Below are 22,594 nucleotides of genomic sequence, written 5' to 3' on the forward strand. Positions count from 1 at the left end.
TTCAAGGTGACACCCCCTTAAATTCTCCCAGTACATATTCGGCCCCAGGGGAAAGCTGGAAGAGACACTCACCACATACTTTATCTCTCTTCTATCAAACATCCGTTACTGGCTCTTCTTATTGTTACAAATATCAAATATGCAATAATAATAATCATTAAATATATGAAATAATTAGTAAAAATGCCATGTTTATTTATGGAAAAATGAAAAGTCTTATTGGGCCATTGCAAACTTTTTGAACAAATGTGAATAGGCTATATAGAATATTGAGGTGAATAATTAAACACATTAGGTCACATATATTCCCTACAGCATATCCCACAAATCCAAACTTTTGCAATTCTGTGAAATGTAGATCTTTGACCAATTAATTCTTAATGATATACCAGCAATTAAAATACCTCCTTTTGTCTCTAGCTTTGAGTTTTGTTTGCTGGTTATGTTACTGCTTCTGCCAATCATGGAAACTGTATATTTCATTTAGAAAATTTGAACTATTAATTTTATAATCATTTTACTTCAATCATATATTTCAAGATATTGAAAGTAGCATTCACATTATGCACTGGGTATGTTTCCCAGGGCCTTGCACAAAGCCTTGAGAATTAGGCATATGTTTGATGAATAGGTATTATGATATAAAAAATGCCCTCCTATATTTTTATACATCATGCAGGATGACACTGTCATGGCATCCATTCTTCCTATATGATCTCTTTGTGAAAAAATAATATGAAGTTAGCTCACTCATGCCAACCTAAACTAATGGTGAAACGTATATGAGGCTAAATCGAGGAGTAAAGGAGAGAGAAGACCTCCATATTATACCAGTCATTTTCAAAGTCTTCGGGGGATTATCTCTATGTAGGACAATTTAATAACTACACTTAGTGTTATAGTTTCTCAGCTCACATAAAATTCACATTTGCAAATATCCATTATTAATTCAAACACAATTTTTTTTCTAAACTACAAGGAAAAACTAAGAATAATCATTACATAACAATTATTAAATAAGAGGCAAAAGTAGCAAAAAGTGAACAAACATGTATGGATAGAGCAATTTTCCTCATGTTCTCTCATTGTCAGAGGCACCTTGAATGCTCTATTTAATTCTTGGCACTAGATTTTCATGAAATACATAAGTAAACTGGAAAATCTAAAGGTAAGATAACAGCATAGCAGGGGAACTAAAAACCATACCAGAGAAGGATCATTTTTTTTTAAGATTTCTGATATTGTACCTGGAAAACTATAGTCATTGAAGACTGGCTAGTGGTTTTAAAATTTTGTTGACATTAAAGATATGATATGGAAAAGAAGGTAGATTTGTTCTGCTCAATGCCATAGTCTAAAGATTGCCTTAGAGCAGTGGTTCTCAAACATTTTTGGCCTACCCCCCCCTTTCCAGAAAAATATTATTTAGCCCCCTGGAAATAAATTTTTTTTAAATTTTAATAGCAATTAATAGGAAAGATAAATGTACCTGTGGCCATCACTGTCTCCCTAGATCTACCATGGTAGCACCCACTTTGGGAATCACTGCCTTAGAACAACCCCAGGAAGGAGAAAGACCAAACTCTGAATATTTGTCCTCTGATACACTGAAAACTCTGACCTCTAATTCTTTTGTCCCTTCTTCTCTCCAAGATAGAGGAAGAAGGCAATTCAAATATTTTCTCTTTGTCCTGCCTTTTCCCTCTGTGGGTATTAAAATGCTGTGAAGTGCATCCCCGCTTCCCCGCCCCCAATGCCCCAGTGGTCCCGCCTTCCTCCTTCCTGGCATGGGATTGGTCTTGAATTGGACCAATCCCATGCTAGAGAGGGGCCACGCCCCCTACTTCCAGGCACAGGATTGGTCTATATAAAGACCAATCCTGCACCTAGTAGGGAAGGTTAGTGAATTTAGGTTGCTGGCACTCCAGTTGTCATTCACTTTAAGTTTTACAGTTAAAAAAAGAAAGAGCTTTTATTTTCATCATTTGACATCCTTCACAGCAAACAGAAATAGGGATGGGATATGTCTAAAAGCTAGCTCCTCCTATGAAGCACTTTTTTAAACATGTCCGAATACTATGACATTGACCAAATAAGGAAACTCCACATTTCTTGAGTCTTAGGGGATGAAGCCGCGGCGACTCTCCTTGCCAAATACCCACATTCAAGTATGAAGAGAATTCCCCTCACTCGTGTTCCACCCTTGCCAGGTACTCATTTGACTGCCATATTGATAGTGTGACCATTCAGAATATGGAATGGACTGTAGCGAGGCTGAGCTGTACAGAACTGTCAGCCTCACCATCTCTTCCAAAGTCATCAAAGTCCAGGGACAACCCAACAGTCAAAATGACTGGCAGTGCCCTGGGAAGCAGTGGATGGCCTTGACTTCTTGGCTGTCTGAGCCAGCTCTAAGTGCTCCCCAGTTCCTTCTTCACCTGCCTTCATGACCAGTGGAAGAAATGATCCTTATCCACCATTCTGCTAGGAAAATTCTTCACATTCTTAGGGAAACCATCCCCCTCACTCACAAACAGATGTGAGGCCTCTCAATGACCCTCATTTAGCCTTTTCAGGGGAGATTATTTTGTCAGGGTATTTCTTCTGAACGTACTACAGCTAAATATATCTACTGTTAAGATAGTTTTTTTTTAATTAATTTCTGCTTTTTATATTCAAGAGGAAAAGGAATAATACATTTTTTCAGTAGGAGACTCCACCCTCCTGTGCAGGTCATCAGTTGGTGACCCCCTTCTCTGCTGCTTGGCAGTAGATGACAGAAGGGTGTGGCTGAGTGTGGTTTTTGTAATTTGCAGATCATTGGAAAGGGCTGTTGTCTTTGGGTCCCCTAGGGAGAGGAGTGTGTGAATCTCTCTCTGCGACTGTGAGGAGACTGAGAAAATATTTTAAGGCCTTAATAGCCTTATTAATTATGAATAATATGGGTAGATAGATAGCTAGATAATTGATATATTATTAAATAGAAAGAGTAGGAGAGTAAGTGAGGGCTTCGGCCCAGCAGAAGATATTAATCTCTGAAGCAGATAGATGTAGTGTTTTTTTTTTAAATTTTTATTTTTATTTATTTTTATTTTTTTAAATCCTTAACTTCTGTGTATTGGCTCCTTGGTGGAAGAGTGGTAAGAGTGGGTGGGCAATGGGAGTCAAGTGACTTGCCCAGGGTCACACGGTTGGGAAGTGTCTAAGGCTAGATTTTAACCTAGGGCCTTCTGTCTCTAGGCCTGACTCTCAATCCACTGAGCTACCCAACTGCCCCGATATAGTGTTTTTTAAGAAAAATTTATTTAGGATTGGAATCTTGGGTAAAGTTATAAACTAGCATAAGATTACTTTGACTTTCCTCCTTCCTATTCCCTATCCATATTTCCTATTTCCTATATCCGTATATATAAACTAAGTGTTTTTGGTTTAATAAATTGCACACTAGTTTTTGATCAAACTCCTATCCCCCAAAATTTAATCCTTCACAATACTAGAGCAACGAATGAGAGTTGAGTGAAAATTGTTCACCAAATTGAAATGGGTAGCCTTAAAAATGCTCCTTAAGTGCTCACACCAGAGGTGCTCTTCATCTCACAACACTCCACACATGTGTAAAGTAATTATGTGATGTGAATATATATGTGTGTGTGAAAATATATGTATGTATGTATGCATATATTTGTGTGTGTGCTATAAAAGGGCAACTAGGTGGCATTATAGATAGGGCATGCCAAGTCTGAAGTTAAGAAGACCTGAGTTCAAATCTGGCCTCAGATACTTAATAGCTGGGTAATGAGCTGGAGAAAGAAATGAATTGGAGAAAGAAATCATAGCCTATTCTAGTATCTTTGCCAAGAAACCCCAAATGTGGTCATGGAGAGGTGGACAAAACTAAACAACTAAACAACATAATACATTATATTTTATATATTTGACAGAAAGATTGACACAGTATGGTATGGTACGATATGGTGTGGAATAGCATGGTATTATATGGTATGGCATGATATGGCATGGGTTGGCATGGTATTTTAAGGCATAGGATGGTATGGTATGGTACAGCATAGTACAATAAGGTATGCTATAGTACAGTGTGGTACAGTATGGTACGGCATGGCATCATGTAGTATGGGGTGGAACAGTATGAGTATGTGTGCTGTAGTACAATGGATTAAAGTGCTAGGTGTTGAGCTGAGAAGACCTGACATTAAATCTTGCCTCAGACACTTACTTGCTATGTGACCTAGGCTGGTTACTTAAATTTGAGAGAGACAGAGACAGAAAGAAAGAGAAAGAGATGTAGCTATAGATAAGGATACACCCAGATGTTCATATATACATATATTACATAGATGCATAACATATTCATAAGCATATTTACACCTAACTGAAACCATTTCCTCAAGTAAAAAGAGGACAAAGGATGGCTTCACTTCTGTCTTTGTATCCCCAGCAAAGAACAAAGTAGTTGGTACATAGTATGAACTTACAAATTCTTGTTGATTAGTTGGTTGAATGACTGAACTTTTAAATGAACTTAGCCATTTTAGTCAAATCCTTTTATTTTTTAGAGCAGAAAATTATAGCATATGAGTTTCACCCTAAAGGCAGCATATTGGACTGGTAAGAAATTGAGCATCATAACTCCGATTTGACCCTTAATAGTAATGTTCACTTCACGTTTATGGACATCAGAAAAATCACAATCACTTGAACTTATTTTATTAAATCATCTGGCTCAAATTCATCACATTTTCCCACAAGTATGTCCTTTAGACCAGAGGCTTCACTTTAAGCAAAAATGGATTCCTTTTGGCTTATTCCTGACTTAGAAAATGACTAATTAATGTTATCTATTTTAGATTGTATATTTGTTTAATTTTCATTTAAAATATTGTAGCAATTATATTTTAAAATGGTTCTTGCTATACTCTTGAGTTTTGCTGAAATAAGCTTAGAATCTGAATTTGACATCTCTGCAATTTGTTCCGAGAGGGCAGGGGATATCTTAGTTAAATTTAATATTTCTCTGCCTTTCTTTACAATCTTTACTTTAAAGTAATTCATTATTTGATTTCTTATGGAAGAAAAATACAAATAAACACTCTTATTATGCTTTCAATCTCCTGAGGTTTATCTCATTACACAAATAAAGTACCAATAAAGTAGATGGAGTGGTTTATCAATTTGCCTATATGATTTAGGCTACACAGTATTCATTCCACAATTTTGAACAAACTTGTAAACTAAATATTTCTACTGTTTCAGTTGTTTGAGGTCAATACAGTGCTTCTTTGGTGAAGATAAATGGCACAGAGCTTCTAACATTCTGGGTCCTATTTTTATGTGACTCTGAAGTCATGTTACATTTCAAGCTGTAGGGAAACTCAAAGTCACATACCTCAGAACAATGGCAATGGAGGCGACCTCAAGTGACCAAGTGCTCTTCAAGTCTCTTTCTGGGAAATAGTGTGTATGTGTAGGTGAGAGGCAAACAGAGCTGTATGTTATTCTTTATTAGAAAAGGAAACAAGCCATCACACTGTCTGCAAAGATATCTGAGAAAAATGGATGCCTTTTTCTTTGGCTTTGATTTTAAAAGCTCCAACCATTTCACAGTCAACAACCTATGCCTGATGCTTCTTATACAAAGGAAAGGGCAGTAAATTTCCACCCTTTTTGCATTCAAGCAACAAACCTGGCAATCATGTGTAGACACAAGGTCTACTAGTTATCTCTCTTCACAAACTCAGAGCTCGGGTAGTTTTTTCATTCTTTTAGACAACAGAAAAGACTAGATTTTCATTTGGCCTACTTTGTATACACTGGAATAAAAAAAGTTTGTTAGTCAGATATTTCTTTTAAAAAAAGAGAGAGAAAAGAGTGCCCCTTTTATTTTTCTTTTTGCCACAGTGGAAACTGTAGGAAATATGTCCCTGAAGTCTTACTAGAAATGTGATAATTCAAGGGCAAAGAAATACTTGAAAAACAGTACTTGATGAGTGAGTAGGAGATAATTGTCTAAGAACTATGGAAACATTGCTGGCCAGTAAGGCTGCCCTTATTGTTCCAAGAGTCATCAAATCACTCCTAGAACAATAAGGCAAGATAAATTGAGGCCTGAGGGAAAGATATGGATATGGACAATTTCTATTTTATAGCCTTTTTCAAGTTTTTTCTTCCTTTTCTTTGATGTTTTGGCCCAACTGTAAATCTTCCAATAACTGGGAATGCAGTTGTTCCCTCCTGTAATATGCTGATAATGAACTATTCTAAAGTAGGTCTTAGAAGAGAAAAACATTATTCACACAGTCCAATTATTATGATATTTAAGACAGCATTTTAACCTGTTTTCAAAGATTTATCTACTGTAAATATGAGAATGCTTTTAATTCCTTTTTCATTATAGTCTAGTGTCCCTATACTAATCCTTCTTATATTGGCATGAAACCATGAAAAAGAATATCATAACAATTTTGTATTTATTCTAAATATGCCAGATAAGCCACCTGCATTAATGCTGCCACAATTTTATTATTTCTCTTCCCAGAAAGATTGGAAATTGGTTTATTTAATATTAGATGATGCTGTTTTACTACAGTTAAGATTTGGCTTTGTTAAAAAAATAAGACATCCTGAAGAAAGGGAAGAGAAAGGGAAATTCAAATTAAATGACATAGACTTCAATAAATTATATGCGAATGGTATGATTCTGTCTGTTTCAGAAATCAAATAGTGGTAGTCCATATTTTAAACAATTCTTCTAAAATAATTCCACTTAAATTTATAACAGTTGTAATTTCATTCTTTCATGATCTTAGGGATATTTTCTTTATGATAAGAAAAACTTAAATTACAGTTCCCATGATTGTGGCAGGAGAGTTAGGCATAGAATCAGAAGAACAGTGTTTCAATCGCAGGTACAATATTTAATAACTGTGACAATGGAATTCACTCAGTTTCCTTATTAATAAAATAGTTTAATAATACTTGGAATACTTAGGTCATAGTTACCAGTTTATTTTCCAAGTCTTAAAGTTCTAGATGAATCTGAGTCATTACAAAAAAATTGATTGCATCTCTTGACCAATGTATTTTAGGGTATTTATTTTTTAAAAACCAGATGGGAAGTCTGAAGAAACTACTATGTGTATCCACTTCTCTGCACTTAAATACAATTAAAACACAGAAACAGTGTTGCTTTATAAAGGACATGAGGATTCTACATATTAATAATTGGTCAACAACAATCAGCCTTCCTAATTCATCATAGTAGTAGGAAGAAATTGCTGGTGGATATATCAATAAATAGACAGACAGACAGACAGACAGATAGATAGATAGATAGATAGATAGATAGATGCATAGATGTATGGATGCACAGATGAATGGATGATAGCTACATAAATGAATAGATGATAGATAGATGGACATATGGAAGGAGTGATGATAGATACATAGATACATGGATAGGTACATAGGCAGACAGAGAGACAGAGATGTATATCTATCTATCAATATCTATATTGATTTTCCTCTGGAGATATATATATATATATATATATATATATATATATCCCTGGTGATTCCAGCAATCATTTCCTCCTCTGGACAGATCTCTCTGACAGATAAACAGCTACAAAGGAGAGAGACTTAGAGAGCTCAATTCCCCTTGTTGGGACCCAGAAGATTAATTCTGCCATATGGCTGTACCACTGTATGATGAGTTTAACATGGATGCTCAGCCTACCCTTAATCAGGGTTTATGATGACTGACCATCCCTGCTTTTAATCCTTTTATCCTTACAGAGACAAAATATCCCAACCCATTTTCATTGACTCAGGGAGAACCTGAGTATAGCCAAGATTAGAATTAGACTGATCTTGGATTAGTGGGTTTTGGGGGATAGGGAAAATAATTTCATAAAAATATCACTATTCAATATTAATTTCACACATTGCATTTACTAGATAAGTGATTATGACAAGTAGACACCTAGTGTCTTTGTTTCCTCATCTGGAAAGTGGGTATAATAATATTTATGTTATCTAACAGAACTGTCCTGAGGAAAGGACTTTGTAATTTTAATGTTACAGAAAAGTGTGACCCATTATATAAACTGCCCATATTTGTTAGATAAGCAGAAAGCAATATATTTGAAACATATCATCTCATTCTGCCACAGAAATTTCTATACAGAATTATGATTTAGTATGCAAACACCTAGTCAGGCTGAGTTTTTTGCCATAGTGATAGAACTGGAGTAGATTAACTGAAAAATACAGAAATAAAAATCCAATGCAAAAGTCCTCATTTGAATCTTTAGCTCTCTCATGATTAGTTTATTGAAAAGTCTGCTATAGTATAACAGAGTGCAAGTCAAAACAAGTGCAGCTATTTTGACTTAGCTCATAGTCCTGAGAAAGAATATGCATTTTTGGAACTACTATGTAGATGCTGTTTTGCCTCTCAGGAATCAGAACACTGAATTGAATGATTTGGTGACCAACGAGACTGATTAGCATTACCTCCATATGTGTACATTTTTTGTCAGTATGTAATTCTAATACTTTGTATGATGCCAATAAAATTTATGGCTAGATTTCAAAACTACCCTTGGAAATTTAAGATGACTATTTTTATGATTTCATTTCTTTCTATATGCTATTTCCTGTGCTAAATATTCATATATTTTTATGTTTTATATTTTTCCTGTGATCCTTATTTCTGCGTATCCTATATTCGTTTTTTTTTAAGTTGCATTATTGGGATTTTTCATCTTCTTTTTAAAACTAGGTAAAATGAGGAGAACAATAGTAAAAAAAAGAACAAATCATTAAAATCCCAAAAAATGAGTCTCCTTGACTCAGGTTTCCATTTTATCTTCAAAGACTTAAGTCTCTACATTGTAGACTTTATGTTGGTGCTCAATTCTCTGAGTCAAGAGTTTCTCCTCAGGTCTCATCTTCATCTCCAGGCTGAGATTTTTGCCTTCAGGATCTTCAGATTTAAAATTCAAAGCTAGATCCATTTAAAAAATAGTGTGTCCTTCCTGACAATTGCTCTCTGCAGCCTAGATGGCAGGAATCAAGCCAGACTGCATGGCTACCAAAACTTCACAACTATGGCCATGATGCCCAAGTTCCTCCATTCCACATGGCAGCTAAGCTCAGAAGAGTCAATCTGGATGAGGGGCATTTCGTCACTGCATCAGTGTTTGCTGAAAGAGATAACTATTTCTTACTAGGAGAGCTAGGATCCAGAAGTTCATATACATACATACATACATACATACATACATACATACATACATATACATATATATTTCAATTAAGATACATATATTATGTCTAGTGATTGACGTTTGGTTTGTTTTGGTTAGACAACATCCTGAGATATGTGCATGAATATATATATATATATTCACATATTTTAAATATATATGCATACTCATACACACAAATATCCACCCTAAAGATATATATATATATATATTATTTGCTACTAATGGTCTGATTTCCTCTGCCATTGTATATTTGTATTCCAAGTTTTTATCTCTTTCATTTTGTGCTAAAATTCTCTATCACTACTTCATTTAGGTGATTCATTACATAGATCACTACTTGTGTACACAGAAAGACCTGAGTTCAAATTCAGCCTCAAATTAGCTCTATAACCTTAGGGCTCAGTTTCCTCAACTGTAAAGTAAGTAAAATAATAGCACCTATATAACACAAGATTGTTGTGAGGATCAAAAAAATCATTAAAGCACCTAGCAGTGAATGAAATAAAATAGGTACATAGTACATATTTGATCCCTTCTCTTCATAATCTGCTAATTTTTAAAAGAAAATTCTTTAGTGAAAATGCTATTTTATAACATACATATGCAAATTAAAAAGATGTCTCTTTTGAACCATTCCTTTAATACTAAGTGTTTTTTTCCATACAAGTGAGGCATTATAAATAAATAATCTGGGGGATGATTACCACATTTATCAACATTTGTTAATAAAGAGGAAAAAAAGAGAGAAAAAAGACATTTCAGTCTTCCTAACTTGAGGTAAAAATTCAATTCTCCATTGCATCCTGACCTAAAAAGATAAGCAAAAGCAAGGACAGAGAGCCACTTAGTTCAAGAGAAAAGAGAAATCTCAGTTTCTCCCGCTTTTCAAAATTGTAGCTCCTCTCATCGCTGGATCATAGACCAATGGGCATCAAAACCTGCTCCTGGAGGGTGGCCCTGATGCTGAGCGTAGATACAGTCAGGCAAGTGACTCTGATTTCTGTTGATCCCTCCTGATGAGTCTTTTAGATTTGAGCTGGGTTAGAGATCTCCCAGATAGTTTTAGTTCACATAGGGGAAGAGTAAGTCTTTTGTCTTTCCTGAAGAACTGCTTTTTCATTTTCCTGTATATTTTGCCAAGAAAGCTTTGCAAACTCTATCAGGTTTTAGACATTATTTTTTTCTGATTATAAGCACCACTGTTCATTTTCATTTTTTGTATATTAGTCTTTGAGCCTTTGAGGCCAAAGGTATTTCAGGCATTTCCTCAAACTCCCATATTACTTGAATTTTTATCCTTCTAACCATGGATTCAAATCCTGTCAAAGCCTGCTTATGTTGGGATACCAGGGTAAATTTCTTCTCTGAGTGGCCTCTCAGCAGAAAATATTGCTCCATAATTGACTTTCAGTTTTCTTTCCTTCTGGTTGATAGGAATCTCTCATATTTGTAGCACTTATTAATTTCACCCCCTCCTCTCTAGCACCAAAAGAGTTAAAATGATGCTTGCCACAATACCATCTCAAGTCGGGATTTGGAGAGGGAGGTGTGGATTGAATTTTTCTTAGCCTTGTAACAAGTCCCCACACACAAACTATGTATTTTCAACCTATTTTGTTCCCATTTGAGTTCATACCTTTTGTCAAGTAGGTGGGCTGTCAGGACTTGCCACATGTGCAGTGTGGGAAAAGTAGTAGTATTTAAACAGTTAGTGCGGCAGCAATCTGAGTTCATACGGTTTTAACTTTGACAGAATTTCTGTTTTCTCCTGAGGATTTAACTAAATTATCATAATATGACACATAATTTGAGGTGAGTACAGAATGTGAATAGGTTTGAACAAAGTAACTATCTCAGAATTTTATTGGTCTCATGACATTCCACCATCAATTACAATATACATTTCATATGGGAAATATTCAGCTAATTTTTTTCTTATATTTTCTTTCACTTCAAAAATCTGTCAATTTTGTTTTTTTCCATTTTTTAAAATTTAATTTTATCTTTCCCTAATTACATGTAAAAACAGCTTCCAACATTTATCAAAGAATATTGAGTCTTGAATTATCTCCTTCTCTTCTTGCCCCTAACCCTTGCCCCATTTTGAAAAGGTAAGAAATTTCATATAGATTTTACATGTACAATCATGTAAAACACTTCCCATATTAAACCTTTTGTGGAAGAAACTCAAATAGAAAAGTAAATTAAGGAAATGAAAAAAAAATGCTTTGGTCTGGATTCAGATTCAGAAAAATCTCGAAGAGATGGCATTTTTTTTTAGCATGAGTTCTTCACAATAGTTCTGGATTACTGTATTTCTGAGAATATCTGTTATTCACAGTCATTCATTGTACACTTCCTGTCACTGCACAATATTTTCCTTGTTCTGCTTATTTCACCCTGATTCATTTCATGTAAGTCTCAGGTTTTTCTTAGCTCCTTCTGCTTATTCTTTCTCAAAGCATTAAGGTATTCCGTTACAATCATATTATATTATAACTTAATCATCCATATTATAACTTATTTGTCCATTCTCCAGCTGATGGCTATCTCCTCACATTCCAAATCTCTGTCCCACTAAAAAAGAGCTTCTTCCTCAATTTGTACATATAGGTCTTTCCCCCTGAATTTTTTCAATGTCTTGGAATATGAATGTAGGAATGGTATTACTGAGTCAAAGGTTATATAGTGTTTTATAACCCTTTGTGAATAGCTACAAATTGCTCTCCTGAATGATTGAACTACTTCACAACTCCCTCCATAATGCATATGTGTACCAGCTTTCCCACATCCCCTGCAAGTTTTGCCATTTTCCTTTTCTATTAAAATAGTTAGTGTGATAGGTGTGGGATGTTTTAATTTGCATTTCTCCAATTAATAGTAATTTATAAATTTTTGAAAGACTATAGAGAACTTTATTTTGCAAAATGCATGTTTATGTTTTCACTATCCATTGGAAAGTGACTTGTATTCTTATGTATTCAACTAATTTCTCTGTGTATTTGAGAAATGAGTCTTTTATTAGAGACTTGTACATTTTTTAACCATTATGTCTACTGTGTATTATTTTCCATCTTATTTAGTTTCTGACATCCACCTCCCCCAGTGTGCCCTCTTTTCTGTCAACCCTACCCTACATTTTAAAAAAATTTCCTTCCCCCCCTATTTTCCCCTACATAAGATATATCCCTTTCTATACCCAATCAATTGTGTATGTTCTTCCCTCATTGACCCAATTCTGAGTAAGGTTCACATGCTTTCCTCCTCACTTTGCTCATCTTCCCCTCTTCTGTGAATGCTCTTTAGTGATTCTTTGATGTGAAATGATTTACCCCATTATATTTTTCAACTCAAGTCCTCAACCTCTATGTATGTCTACTCCTTTTAACTGTCCCAATAATGCCTAAAGTCTTTGGTGTTACAAGAATCATCTTCTCATGTAGGGATGTACATGGTTTAATCTTATTGAATGCCTTTTGATTTCTCTCTCCTATTTACTTTTTTATGATTCTCTTGAGTATTGTATTTGAGAGTCAAATTTTTCATTCAGTTCTGGTCTTTCCATCAGAAAAGTTTGAAAGTCCTCTATTTCATTGAATATCTATTTTTTCCCTTTGAAGGATTATTCTAAGTTTTGTTGGGTAAGTTATTTTTGGTTGAAGTCCTACCTTCTTTTCCCTCTGGAATAACATATTCCAGACATTCTGATCCTTTAATGTAGAAGCTGCTATGTCTTGTGTTATACTGCCTGTAGCTTCACAATATTTGAATTGTTTCTTTTTGGCTGCTTACATATTTTCTCTTTGACCTGGGAGTTTTAGAATTTGGCTATAATATTCCTGGGAGTTATCCTTTTGGGATTTCTTTCAGGAGGTAATTGGTGGATCTTTCAATTTCTATTTTGTCCTCTGATACTAAAATATCAGGGAAGTTTTTCTTGTTGATTTCTTGTAAGATTTTATCTGATTTCTCTTTTTTATTATGACTTTCAGTTAGTCAAATAATTCTTAATTTACCTTCTTTGGGTTCATTTTTCTGGTCAGTTGTATTTCCCATATTTCATATTTTCTTCTATTTTGTCATTCTTTTGACTTTGATTCTTGATATCTAATGGAGTCATTAGTTTCCACTTGTCCGATTATAATTTTTAAGACATGATTTTTCTTGAGTGAGTTTTTGTATCTTCTTTTCCATTTGGCAAATTCTACTTTGTAAATAATTATTTTGTTCTGTGAATTTTTCTATTTGTTTTTGTCAGAGGGTCAATTACATCTTTTGAGAAGTTTTTGTCTTCAGTGTATTTTTGTATATCTTTTTTTTGGCCAGTTTCTCTTTATAAGTAGTTATTCTCTTCATTAGATTTTCATGCCTCTTGCTAATTGATCCATTCTGTTTTTGTGCCTCCTATACCAAGCTTTTGACTTTTTTCAGGATTTTCTGGTACCTCTCCCACTTCTTTCCCCAATTTTTCTTCAACCTGTTATTTAATTTTTAAAATCCTTTTTGAGATCTTCTATTAATTCTTCTTGGGCCTGAGAGCAATTAATATTTTTTTCTTCGAGGCTTTGGATGCAGCACTATTGATTTTCTTGTCTTCTTCTAAGTTTACCCTTTTACCAAAATAACTTTCTCTATTGAGTTTCTTTTGTTGTTGTTGTTGTTGGCTTATTTTCTTGCCTTTTTCCTTTCTTTTGGTTTAAAAACTTAAAGGTGGGCTCTCTAACTGTGGTGAGGGAAGCATTGTTCCAAGCTTCAGGTTCTTTGTGCAGCTGCCTTCAGAGCTGACATTAGGGATCTGTCTGCTCTCAGTTCTTCCAAGTTGGTATGATATAAAGAGAAATACATTTAATACTCTCAGGGTCTGTGCTCTGGTCTATGAGTAACCGCAAGCATTCTTTTACCTGTTGGAACTGTGACAAGGGTCCCTTCTTCCCCTGTAGCTCCAAGTGTTGGTGTATGCTGGTGCTTCTCCTCACCTACAACTGTGTCCCAGGACTGAGACCTGGTTCTGTGTATGAACCCAGAGCCAGCAAAGGGAACCCTGTAATCTCCTTCTAAGCAGCTGTCTGATTCCCCTTTTACCTTCTGTGACTGAAAGCCTTGGCTGCTGCTTCAGTTGGACCCAGTTATGCCTAGGTATGCCCTTCCATGGCATGTTATGCTCCCTCCTGGTATATTAGATCCCTCATGTCCTATATTCTAAGTTGTTTTGGGCTGAAAAATTATTTCATATGGTCTTTTTCTGGGTTATTCTGCTCCAAAATTCATTTTGAAGTGTTTTATCATTACTTTTTGGAGGATAATTTGGTAAAAATCAGATGAAAACCTATACATCCTATATCTCCTCCACCTTGTCTCCACTCTCAATTCTAGCTCTTAAGTTTAAAGCTATACATTTGTATTGTGTCCAAGTGAGAAGTAGTTAACCACAGAGAGCATAGGATGAGCTATAAAGAGCTACAGGACATCAAGGACAAAAGAAAACTATGGTTCAAGTATTATCTTTTATATAAAAGCCTCATCAACATAGGGAAGTCATTTAGGCTCTCTGTGATCCAATGCAAATATCAAGGGTGAAGTTCTCTGTCCATGAAGGGTATTGTTGCAAGAAGAAGTCTCCACAGCAATAAAATCTCAAGTATTTACCCATAAAAGGATATTTGTGTGTGAGAGGCAAGAAGAGGTATTATAAATAAAACTGGATTGTTTTGTAAATTAGCAATTATTTTGATGAGGGAAAATGAAAATCTGTTAGGAAATACCCAATTAAAAAATCTTCTTATCAGGTTAAATCTAAGAGAATATATGTTTTGGATTTTCAAAATAGTTCTATCTTCATTAAAGACTTATAGTTTTTTGTTCTTTGCTTCTTGAACAGATAGACTAGAGCAATTTCTGTTCCTACATTTTATATTCATTCACTTGTGTTAGTTATATTAAGTATAGTGGTTTTCATAATATGCCCATACTACTCTCAAATGCCAAGCCTTCTCAACTTGTGAGATTTTGAGTAGGGTCTAATTTTAAAATCTCTGATTTATTTCAGTTTTGGCATTTTTTTCTAAATTCTTATCTTCTGTATTAGAATCTATATCAAGTATAAATTCCAAAGAATGGTTAGGGTAAGTAATTAAGGATTTGACCATGATCACATAACTAGGAAGTATCTGAGGTCAAATTTGAAAACAGGTCCTGTTGATTCCAGGCTCTATCTACTGTGCTTTCTAATTGACCCCCAAGAAATCTTAAACAGACATCTTTATTTAAATATTTTTCCAAGTAGAAAAAATGATTTAATGAGGAAATATAAAATAAGTATAGTTAAAAATCCTTACAGAATGCTTTATTCTACCTAAATGCATATAGATTTCTAGCAAATATATTTGTATTTTACTTTATATTAGAATATTTCTAAATTTAAAATATCCTCTGCTATAATTTTAATATCTGTCAAATGGAAAGTTAACTTAAAGCCTCAGAATTAAACATAAATGTTGAATTTTTGAACATCCAGCCATTAAAAAAACTTTAATTCTGGGTCAAAAAATAATTCAAGATTTAAAAAGAAAGATCATTTAATACCCACCTGTATACCTTTTAAAACTTTGAATAAAAATATTAATCTAAAATAATAACAGTTCTTCTTTCTGACCTATGGCAAGACTGGAATAGAATAGACTTCTGAAGCAATTATAAAGACAAAATATGACATTTTAATGACTGGTTGAAAGTATGTTTTTTTTAAGTTTCTAGTCTAGTGCAATAGATGATTACATAATGGAAATATTAGAAAAGTGAAGAGGTAAAACCATCTTAAGGTTCTATTTTCATTGTCACCAACAAAATCATTTTTCCAGATATGGTTTTCATCCTAATCATCCTAATACTAAGTATTCCCAAAGTCTTAGTGCAGAAACTGCAGTAAAACTTTGGGGAGTAGGAAAGAAACTTTGTCAGCATGGTGGGGAGTAAATTTAAATGGATGGAAATGTGATAAAGGGAGACCAACCAGATGGTTTTAGCAGTATCTCAGCTGTGAGGATATGAGAACCTACACCAAGGCAATTGTTTAAATGTAAGGAAAAGGACATAGATGGGTGATACTGTGAAAGAGGAAATGAGAAAGTGAAAATGAACTGCATATTTAAGGTGGCTATGAGTGAAGACTCAAAGGTTGTACCTTTGGGTTGTGATCTTAGGTGCCTTGAAGAATGGTTGTGCCCTTGATGATAACAGGAAAAGTGGAGAAGAGGGCAAGATTTTCCTCTGTGGTGCCTAAAAGATTTTTAGTTTGATATAACCAATAAGTATCTAGCAATATAAAACTGGGTCTTCAATTAGAGAGTAGAGATGGATATATACATGTTGAAATGATCAAATTATCAACATACTGCTGATAATTGAACCCACGGGGGCTAATGAGATAACCAAATAAAAGATGTTAAAAAGAGAAGGCTCAATGCTTAATTATTGTATTTCTGTTTTCTGAGGACTAGCCTTGTTAAATCTGAAGATGCTCATCCTGAGACAAAGCAGAAGTTTGGCCCCAAAGGGGTAGTCATGGCAACCTAAAATGAACACCTAACAAAGTTGCAGAAGGTTGTGATCTGTATTGGTGGAAAATGCATACACACTTATAAAATAATTAATTCCTGAAATATCAGTGCAAGAAATGTACAAGGAATAAAATACATATAATTAATAATAAAATTCAGGGATAACAATATGAGTTTAGTTGCTTCTGTTGAATTGCTTTTAGAGAGGAGAATTAAATTGAATTCTTTGTCTGCGGAAAAGTTTCTACTCCTGAGTTCTTCTCGATCAACAATCTGTTAAAGCCAAAGGAAACATATACAATGAAGTTATTTTGTACATGAGCCAGTGGATCCAGAGCTTGACAGACTCTCTTCATTATTTTCAGCAGCCTAGCATGCATCTCTGCTACCCTACAATTAACCTATCTGAATTAGACTCCCAATTACCATCTAAGGAAGTTGAAGGTACCCTTTGGGTATTTTCCATCTGGGGCTGAGTTAAGCATACATTTATATGTAAATGGTCTCTCTTTCTCTCCCACTTCAGTCTGTTAATGAAAAGTTCTGCACTGCAGTATCATAGTACATATGTGTATTTTAAATACAGAAATAATCCTTTGTGAGGACATTCAAATAAAGTTACATTTTAAAAACCACCCTGAAAAGAACCACTCATTTTCTATCCCAGGGCAAGTAATCAGTTTGTCCAGAAAAGTACCTCCCTACAATTCTTGTCTCATTGGGCCATTAAGCAGAGGTTGGATGAGAGTGTGTCATGAATAGTGTAAAGAGGATTTTTTCATTCAGTTGAGACTTCAGTTTGGTGACCACTGAGGGCTCTTTCATGTCTGAAATTCTATGATTGTTCACCACTTTTTCACCTTACCTTGACTCATGTAAACATATCTATTCATTTTTCATGAAGAATTAACATTGTTTATTTCTAGCTATAAGGAAAAATATACTAGACTTGGAATCAAGAGAATTGGGTTCAAATGATGTCTCAACTTACTAGCTGTTTTAACAAAGACATTCACTTAAACTCTCTGAGTCCCAGTTTCATCAACTAACAAGGGTAATTGTCTTTCTCAGTTCCTAGCTGACTGGGTTATTTTTTAGCAAAGGATTTTTTTTCAAATTTAATTTCCATATCAATGTAGTTATTTATATTCATGGAGGATGGAGAGAGAGGGAGGACCACATTTGTGTTTTATTCATTGTAGTGTCTTTTCAGGTTTGGAAATAGTCTAAAAATGTCTGAGTTATCTAAGATTTTGAGACATTAAGGGACTTCTCTAGAGTCAAACATATGTCCTAGGTAGGATTCAAATGTGTCTTCCTGTTTTCAAGTCATGATTCTTCAGTGTCTAATAACTTCATCCTCATCATAGTTACAATAATGAAGAAGACTGTGATTATGTTCTATTTGAGTCAGTAATTAATCATATTTTTTTTATTTGAGATTATTTTTTCTTTCCTCTTCAGTCTTCTCTTTTTATTTTTCAGAAAATTTTTCCATGGTTACATGATTCATGTTCTTTTATTTGAGATTATTACTTGCTCAATGTGGGTATATTTTTTTCCTTCAATGAAATTATAAGTTCCTAGAAAGCAAATTTTTTGTCCACTGTTCCTTTTGTATCTCTCATTGGGCAGAGTGCTTTACCTAAAGTAGACAACTCATTAATACTTATTCTTGATTGAATAAACATATCTTACAATGACATAAAAAATTCTTCTATTCTGAGTCTATTGTCCAACTGCCTTATATTAGCTGTCACACCAAGAAAACTGTGAGTAGATAATAATAATAACTGATATTAATATGCTGCTTTAAGGTTTAGATTTGTGAGGTACATTGTGTATTTATTATTTTGCTTCTTGGGGACTAGAAGATGAAAGTTTTGACTCCAAAGTCAGTGGTTTTTGAATTCTGCCACTCTTCCTGTCCTTACCCTGGGAGGTTACCTTGTACATGTTTTGTTTATACTCATGTATGTATATACATTCTTTCCTATTAGAATATGGGCTCCTGGAAGGAAGAAACTGTTTTATTTTTGTTTCTGAAAAAACCACAACCTACCACAATACCTTGGTTCTGGCAAACCATTGATAAATGGGAATAATTGATTGATTTGCAACAGTGGAGTTCAGTTTAATATCATTTGTTTTTATTATGCAGAAATCCATATTTGTAAGTGAATCACTTCACTTTTTGATTCAATTTATTATCTTCATGCTCTTGAGGAGCCAGTTCTCACACTACTGATATTTAGGCACAGTATAATATCTCTCCTTTGTCAGAACTGTGTTCCAACCCTTCTCTTTTTATTCATGCTACTATGGAATAGAAAGGCGCATATGCCCTTTTCTTTCTTTCCACAGCTTATCTGATCATTATTTCTCAAAGTCACCTTTTGGCACTCTCAGAATATGTAGTTTCTCTAGCAAAGAAAACACCAAAAACTATAGGGGCTCCCCTGAACTGCCTTACAAGTTCAAAGGTTTCCACTTAGATGGTATTCATACTCCTCACTTTGGGAATATAAATCCCTTAAAATGGAAAAGAAACACTTAATGAAAGCAGAAAAATGCATCACGTAGGCACTCACATTACATTCCTGTGCTAGGTTATTTGTGCCTTCTAAAGAAACCCCAATTCACACCAGAGTTTGTAATCCCAGGTGGTACCCAGTCAAAGCCCACATCCTTTTCAATCCTATGACCTAATCAACAGATTTTTCCCCTTTAACGAGAAGGGTAATTCTTTCATTCATTTTGGGCTGCTTCTAGTCTGATCTTAAATACTTCTAAATTTTAGAATATTATAAAATAGTATGAAACTAGATAAATTATTCCCAGTCTTTCATGTTAGTAACTCTTCATAAATATCTCATGAGGCAAATCAAAATTATCACATTGAATGATATTCAAAAACAGAAGTAACATCAGTAGCTTCACTAAAGCCCCAGAAGTCACAGCCTTGCCTAAAGAACCCCAAAGCTCCTTTTTAGAGGTAAAGGCCAATAATGAACACAAACCATTTGTAAATTTAATCTATTAACTCCAGAAATATTTATTAGGTGTTGACCATGTCCAGTGCACTGTTACATTACTGGAGACATTAAATATTTAGAAAGAACACAGTCATTACCTTTTGGATACTTAAAGTCCAGAATGGAAACAAATCAAACATAAAAAGTTTTAGAGCATAATAGTACATATATGACAAATGCTTCAGAAAACTGCCAAATAAAGTATTAATTGAGGCCAAAGAATTTTAGGGTCCTAGGTCTAGATCTGGAAGAGGTCTCCAAGATGTTTCGATCCCCTCATTTTATAATATGAGGGGAAAAAAGATCAAAAGCATTGGGTGATTGGTTAAAAAAATAGTAAAAACAGAACCATGGCTCAGACCTAGATTCTCTAACTTCAAATTGAATGTTTTTGTTTCTTCCACACACAAGATAAAGATAAAATATTTTTATCATGAGCAGTATTTAAAAGTTTACATGGAAAGTGCAAGATTTGTCTGGATTTAAAAGATGGGAAAGCATTCAATATTTAAGGAGGATATAGTGTAGAACATGTGAAGGGGAGTAATATTTCCTGTTTTGTTTGTTTGTTTGTTTGTTTATCTGATTCAGTGTTTTGTCTAATGTTTAAAAGACTCAGTGTGGAAAGTCCTTCACCCAATATAGAACAATAAATAACAATAACTTCTATAATATTAGAGTTGCCTGGGGTATGGAAATGTTTGATGATTTGTCCTCAGACACACAACTAGATGGTGCTTGAGGTATCATTTGAACTTAGGCTGGGTTACTTATGTCAGGTAACAGTTAGTAATTTTTTGGTTGTTTCAATGGCAAGTTATGTCATATAAATAATAATAGGACCTAAAAAGGCCACTATCCTGAGATCATCACCCATAAGTGTTTTGATGAGCTTGCTTCTGGAATTTTATAAATATATATGCGCTGGAGGGGGCCAGCTTTACATTTTTGAGGACCCATATATATTCTGGGACTGACTGGTGTTTACTTACTATATAGTGAAGAAAAGACCTTTAGATGACATCTGAGCTGAAACTGAGAGTATGGATTAAAGGTCCAAGCTGAGAAGGTCCCATTTTATCCAGCCCAAAGACTCTCTGAGCACTGGCATGCTAGGAAATGGGGTGCCCTTCTCTCAGTCAAGTCAGTCAAAAAGCACATAGCCAATTAGAGAAGTCTGTGTCTAGGAGGTGACTGACTTTATTCTTTTTAAGTACAGAAGTTAATTTTTCACCTTAATGAATGGCAAGATATAGCAAATGAGGCTTCAGATTCTGAAAATATTCTATGTCATCCCATCCTACCAGAAACTGATTTCACCAAATGTCCACTTAAGTTTACAGTGAATGTCCCAGGAAAGAAGGAAGAAAGGAAGGAAAGAAGGGAGGTAGAGAGGAAAGGAAGAAGGGGAAAAAAGAAGGGTGGAAAAGAAAAGTATTGTTGTAGGCTTACTACCTACTAATCATTCTGCTAAGCCTTTTCAAATACTTCCCAATGACCCTGGGAAGCAAGAACTATTATTATCCCCATTTTACAGTTTAGGAAACTGATACAGGCAGTGGCTAAATAATTTTGCCAGGGTTGCATGGCTAAAAGTGTCTGAAAATGGATTTTAATTCAGATCTTCCTAACTCCAGGCCCAGCACTCTGTCACGACTGACCTTGATTGTCATACCTCCAACTTTCTTTCATATATTTTTAACTGGATTTCCAGTAGGAATATTAAATTCAACACATCCACAGTATTATATCCCCAAACCTTCCCATCTCCTAACTTCTCTATTACTGCAGGGGCAGACACTGACATTCTCATCCTAGATCTTATACATGACTCCTCACTATTTCTCATCCTTTTTATCCAATCTGTTGCCAAACTTTATAGATTGCACTTCTGCAATATCTCTCAAATATGCTTCCTTTTCTCTTCTAAAATGGCCTTAACTCTGGTTCTTGTCATCTAAACATGGACTATTTCAATAGATCTTCCCACTCCAATTCAGTCACTCATTGACCAACTCAATGTGCCACTTAGCTATGTCCAAAGACCAAGTCTTCGTCGGTCAGTTCTTTGTGAAAGATCTAAAATTATGGAATTTTTTTCTTTGTATAAAGGACAAGTTACTTATTTACTACACTAATATTGATTTGTCTACTCCTCATTCATCCCTCCTATGTACATTCCCAGGTCTACTTAATGGATTTTCAGATTCTTTAGATTATTTTGAAACTTACTGAAAATCCTAAGTGTACATTCAACATTGTGAGACTTGTTGGTCTCAACTTCTTTCTTTATTTCCTACCTAAGGCACAACTCGACAAGTTCAGTCTGCCATCTCTTTGGAGCTATAGCTCGATTTCACAGTCAATCTTGAGGGATGTGAAAGGCAGACAGAAATTGGTTTTGCTTTGGCATTCTGAATCCACTCCCTCACTCTCAGCCCCAGTGGCACATCTAGCCTACTCTTACTCAGAGTGCAATTCCAGCTCTGCTCTCCTCTATTAAGTATTTTATTTTGCCTGTTCTCACAACAGCACATGATCCAATCTTGCCCAGACTTTCTTTTCCCCATTAAAATTCATTACCTTTCATTTCAGCTTTCTCTACATTCCTATGTCATATTCATAGGCTCTTCCTGATACCATTTCAAGAAATGAACTAGCCTGAATAGTAGCAGTGACACTACCCATTCAAAAAAATATTTTTCAGCCCTTA

This window comes from Gracilinanus agilis, chromosome 2 (genome assembly GCF_016433145.1).
Source record: "Gracilinanus agilis isolate LMUSP501 chromosome 2, AgileGrace, whole genome shotgun sequence".
NCBI lineage: Eukaryota > Metazoa > Chordata > Mammalia > Didelphimorphia > Didelphidae > Gracilinanus > Gracilinanus agilis.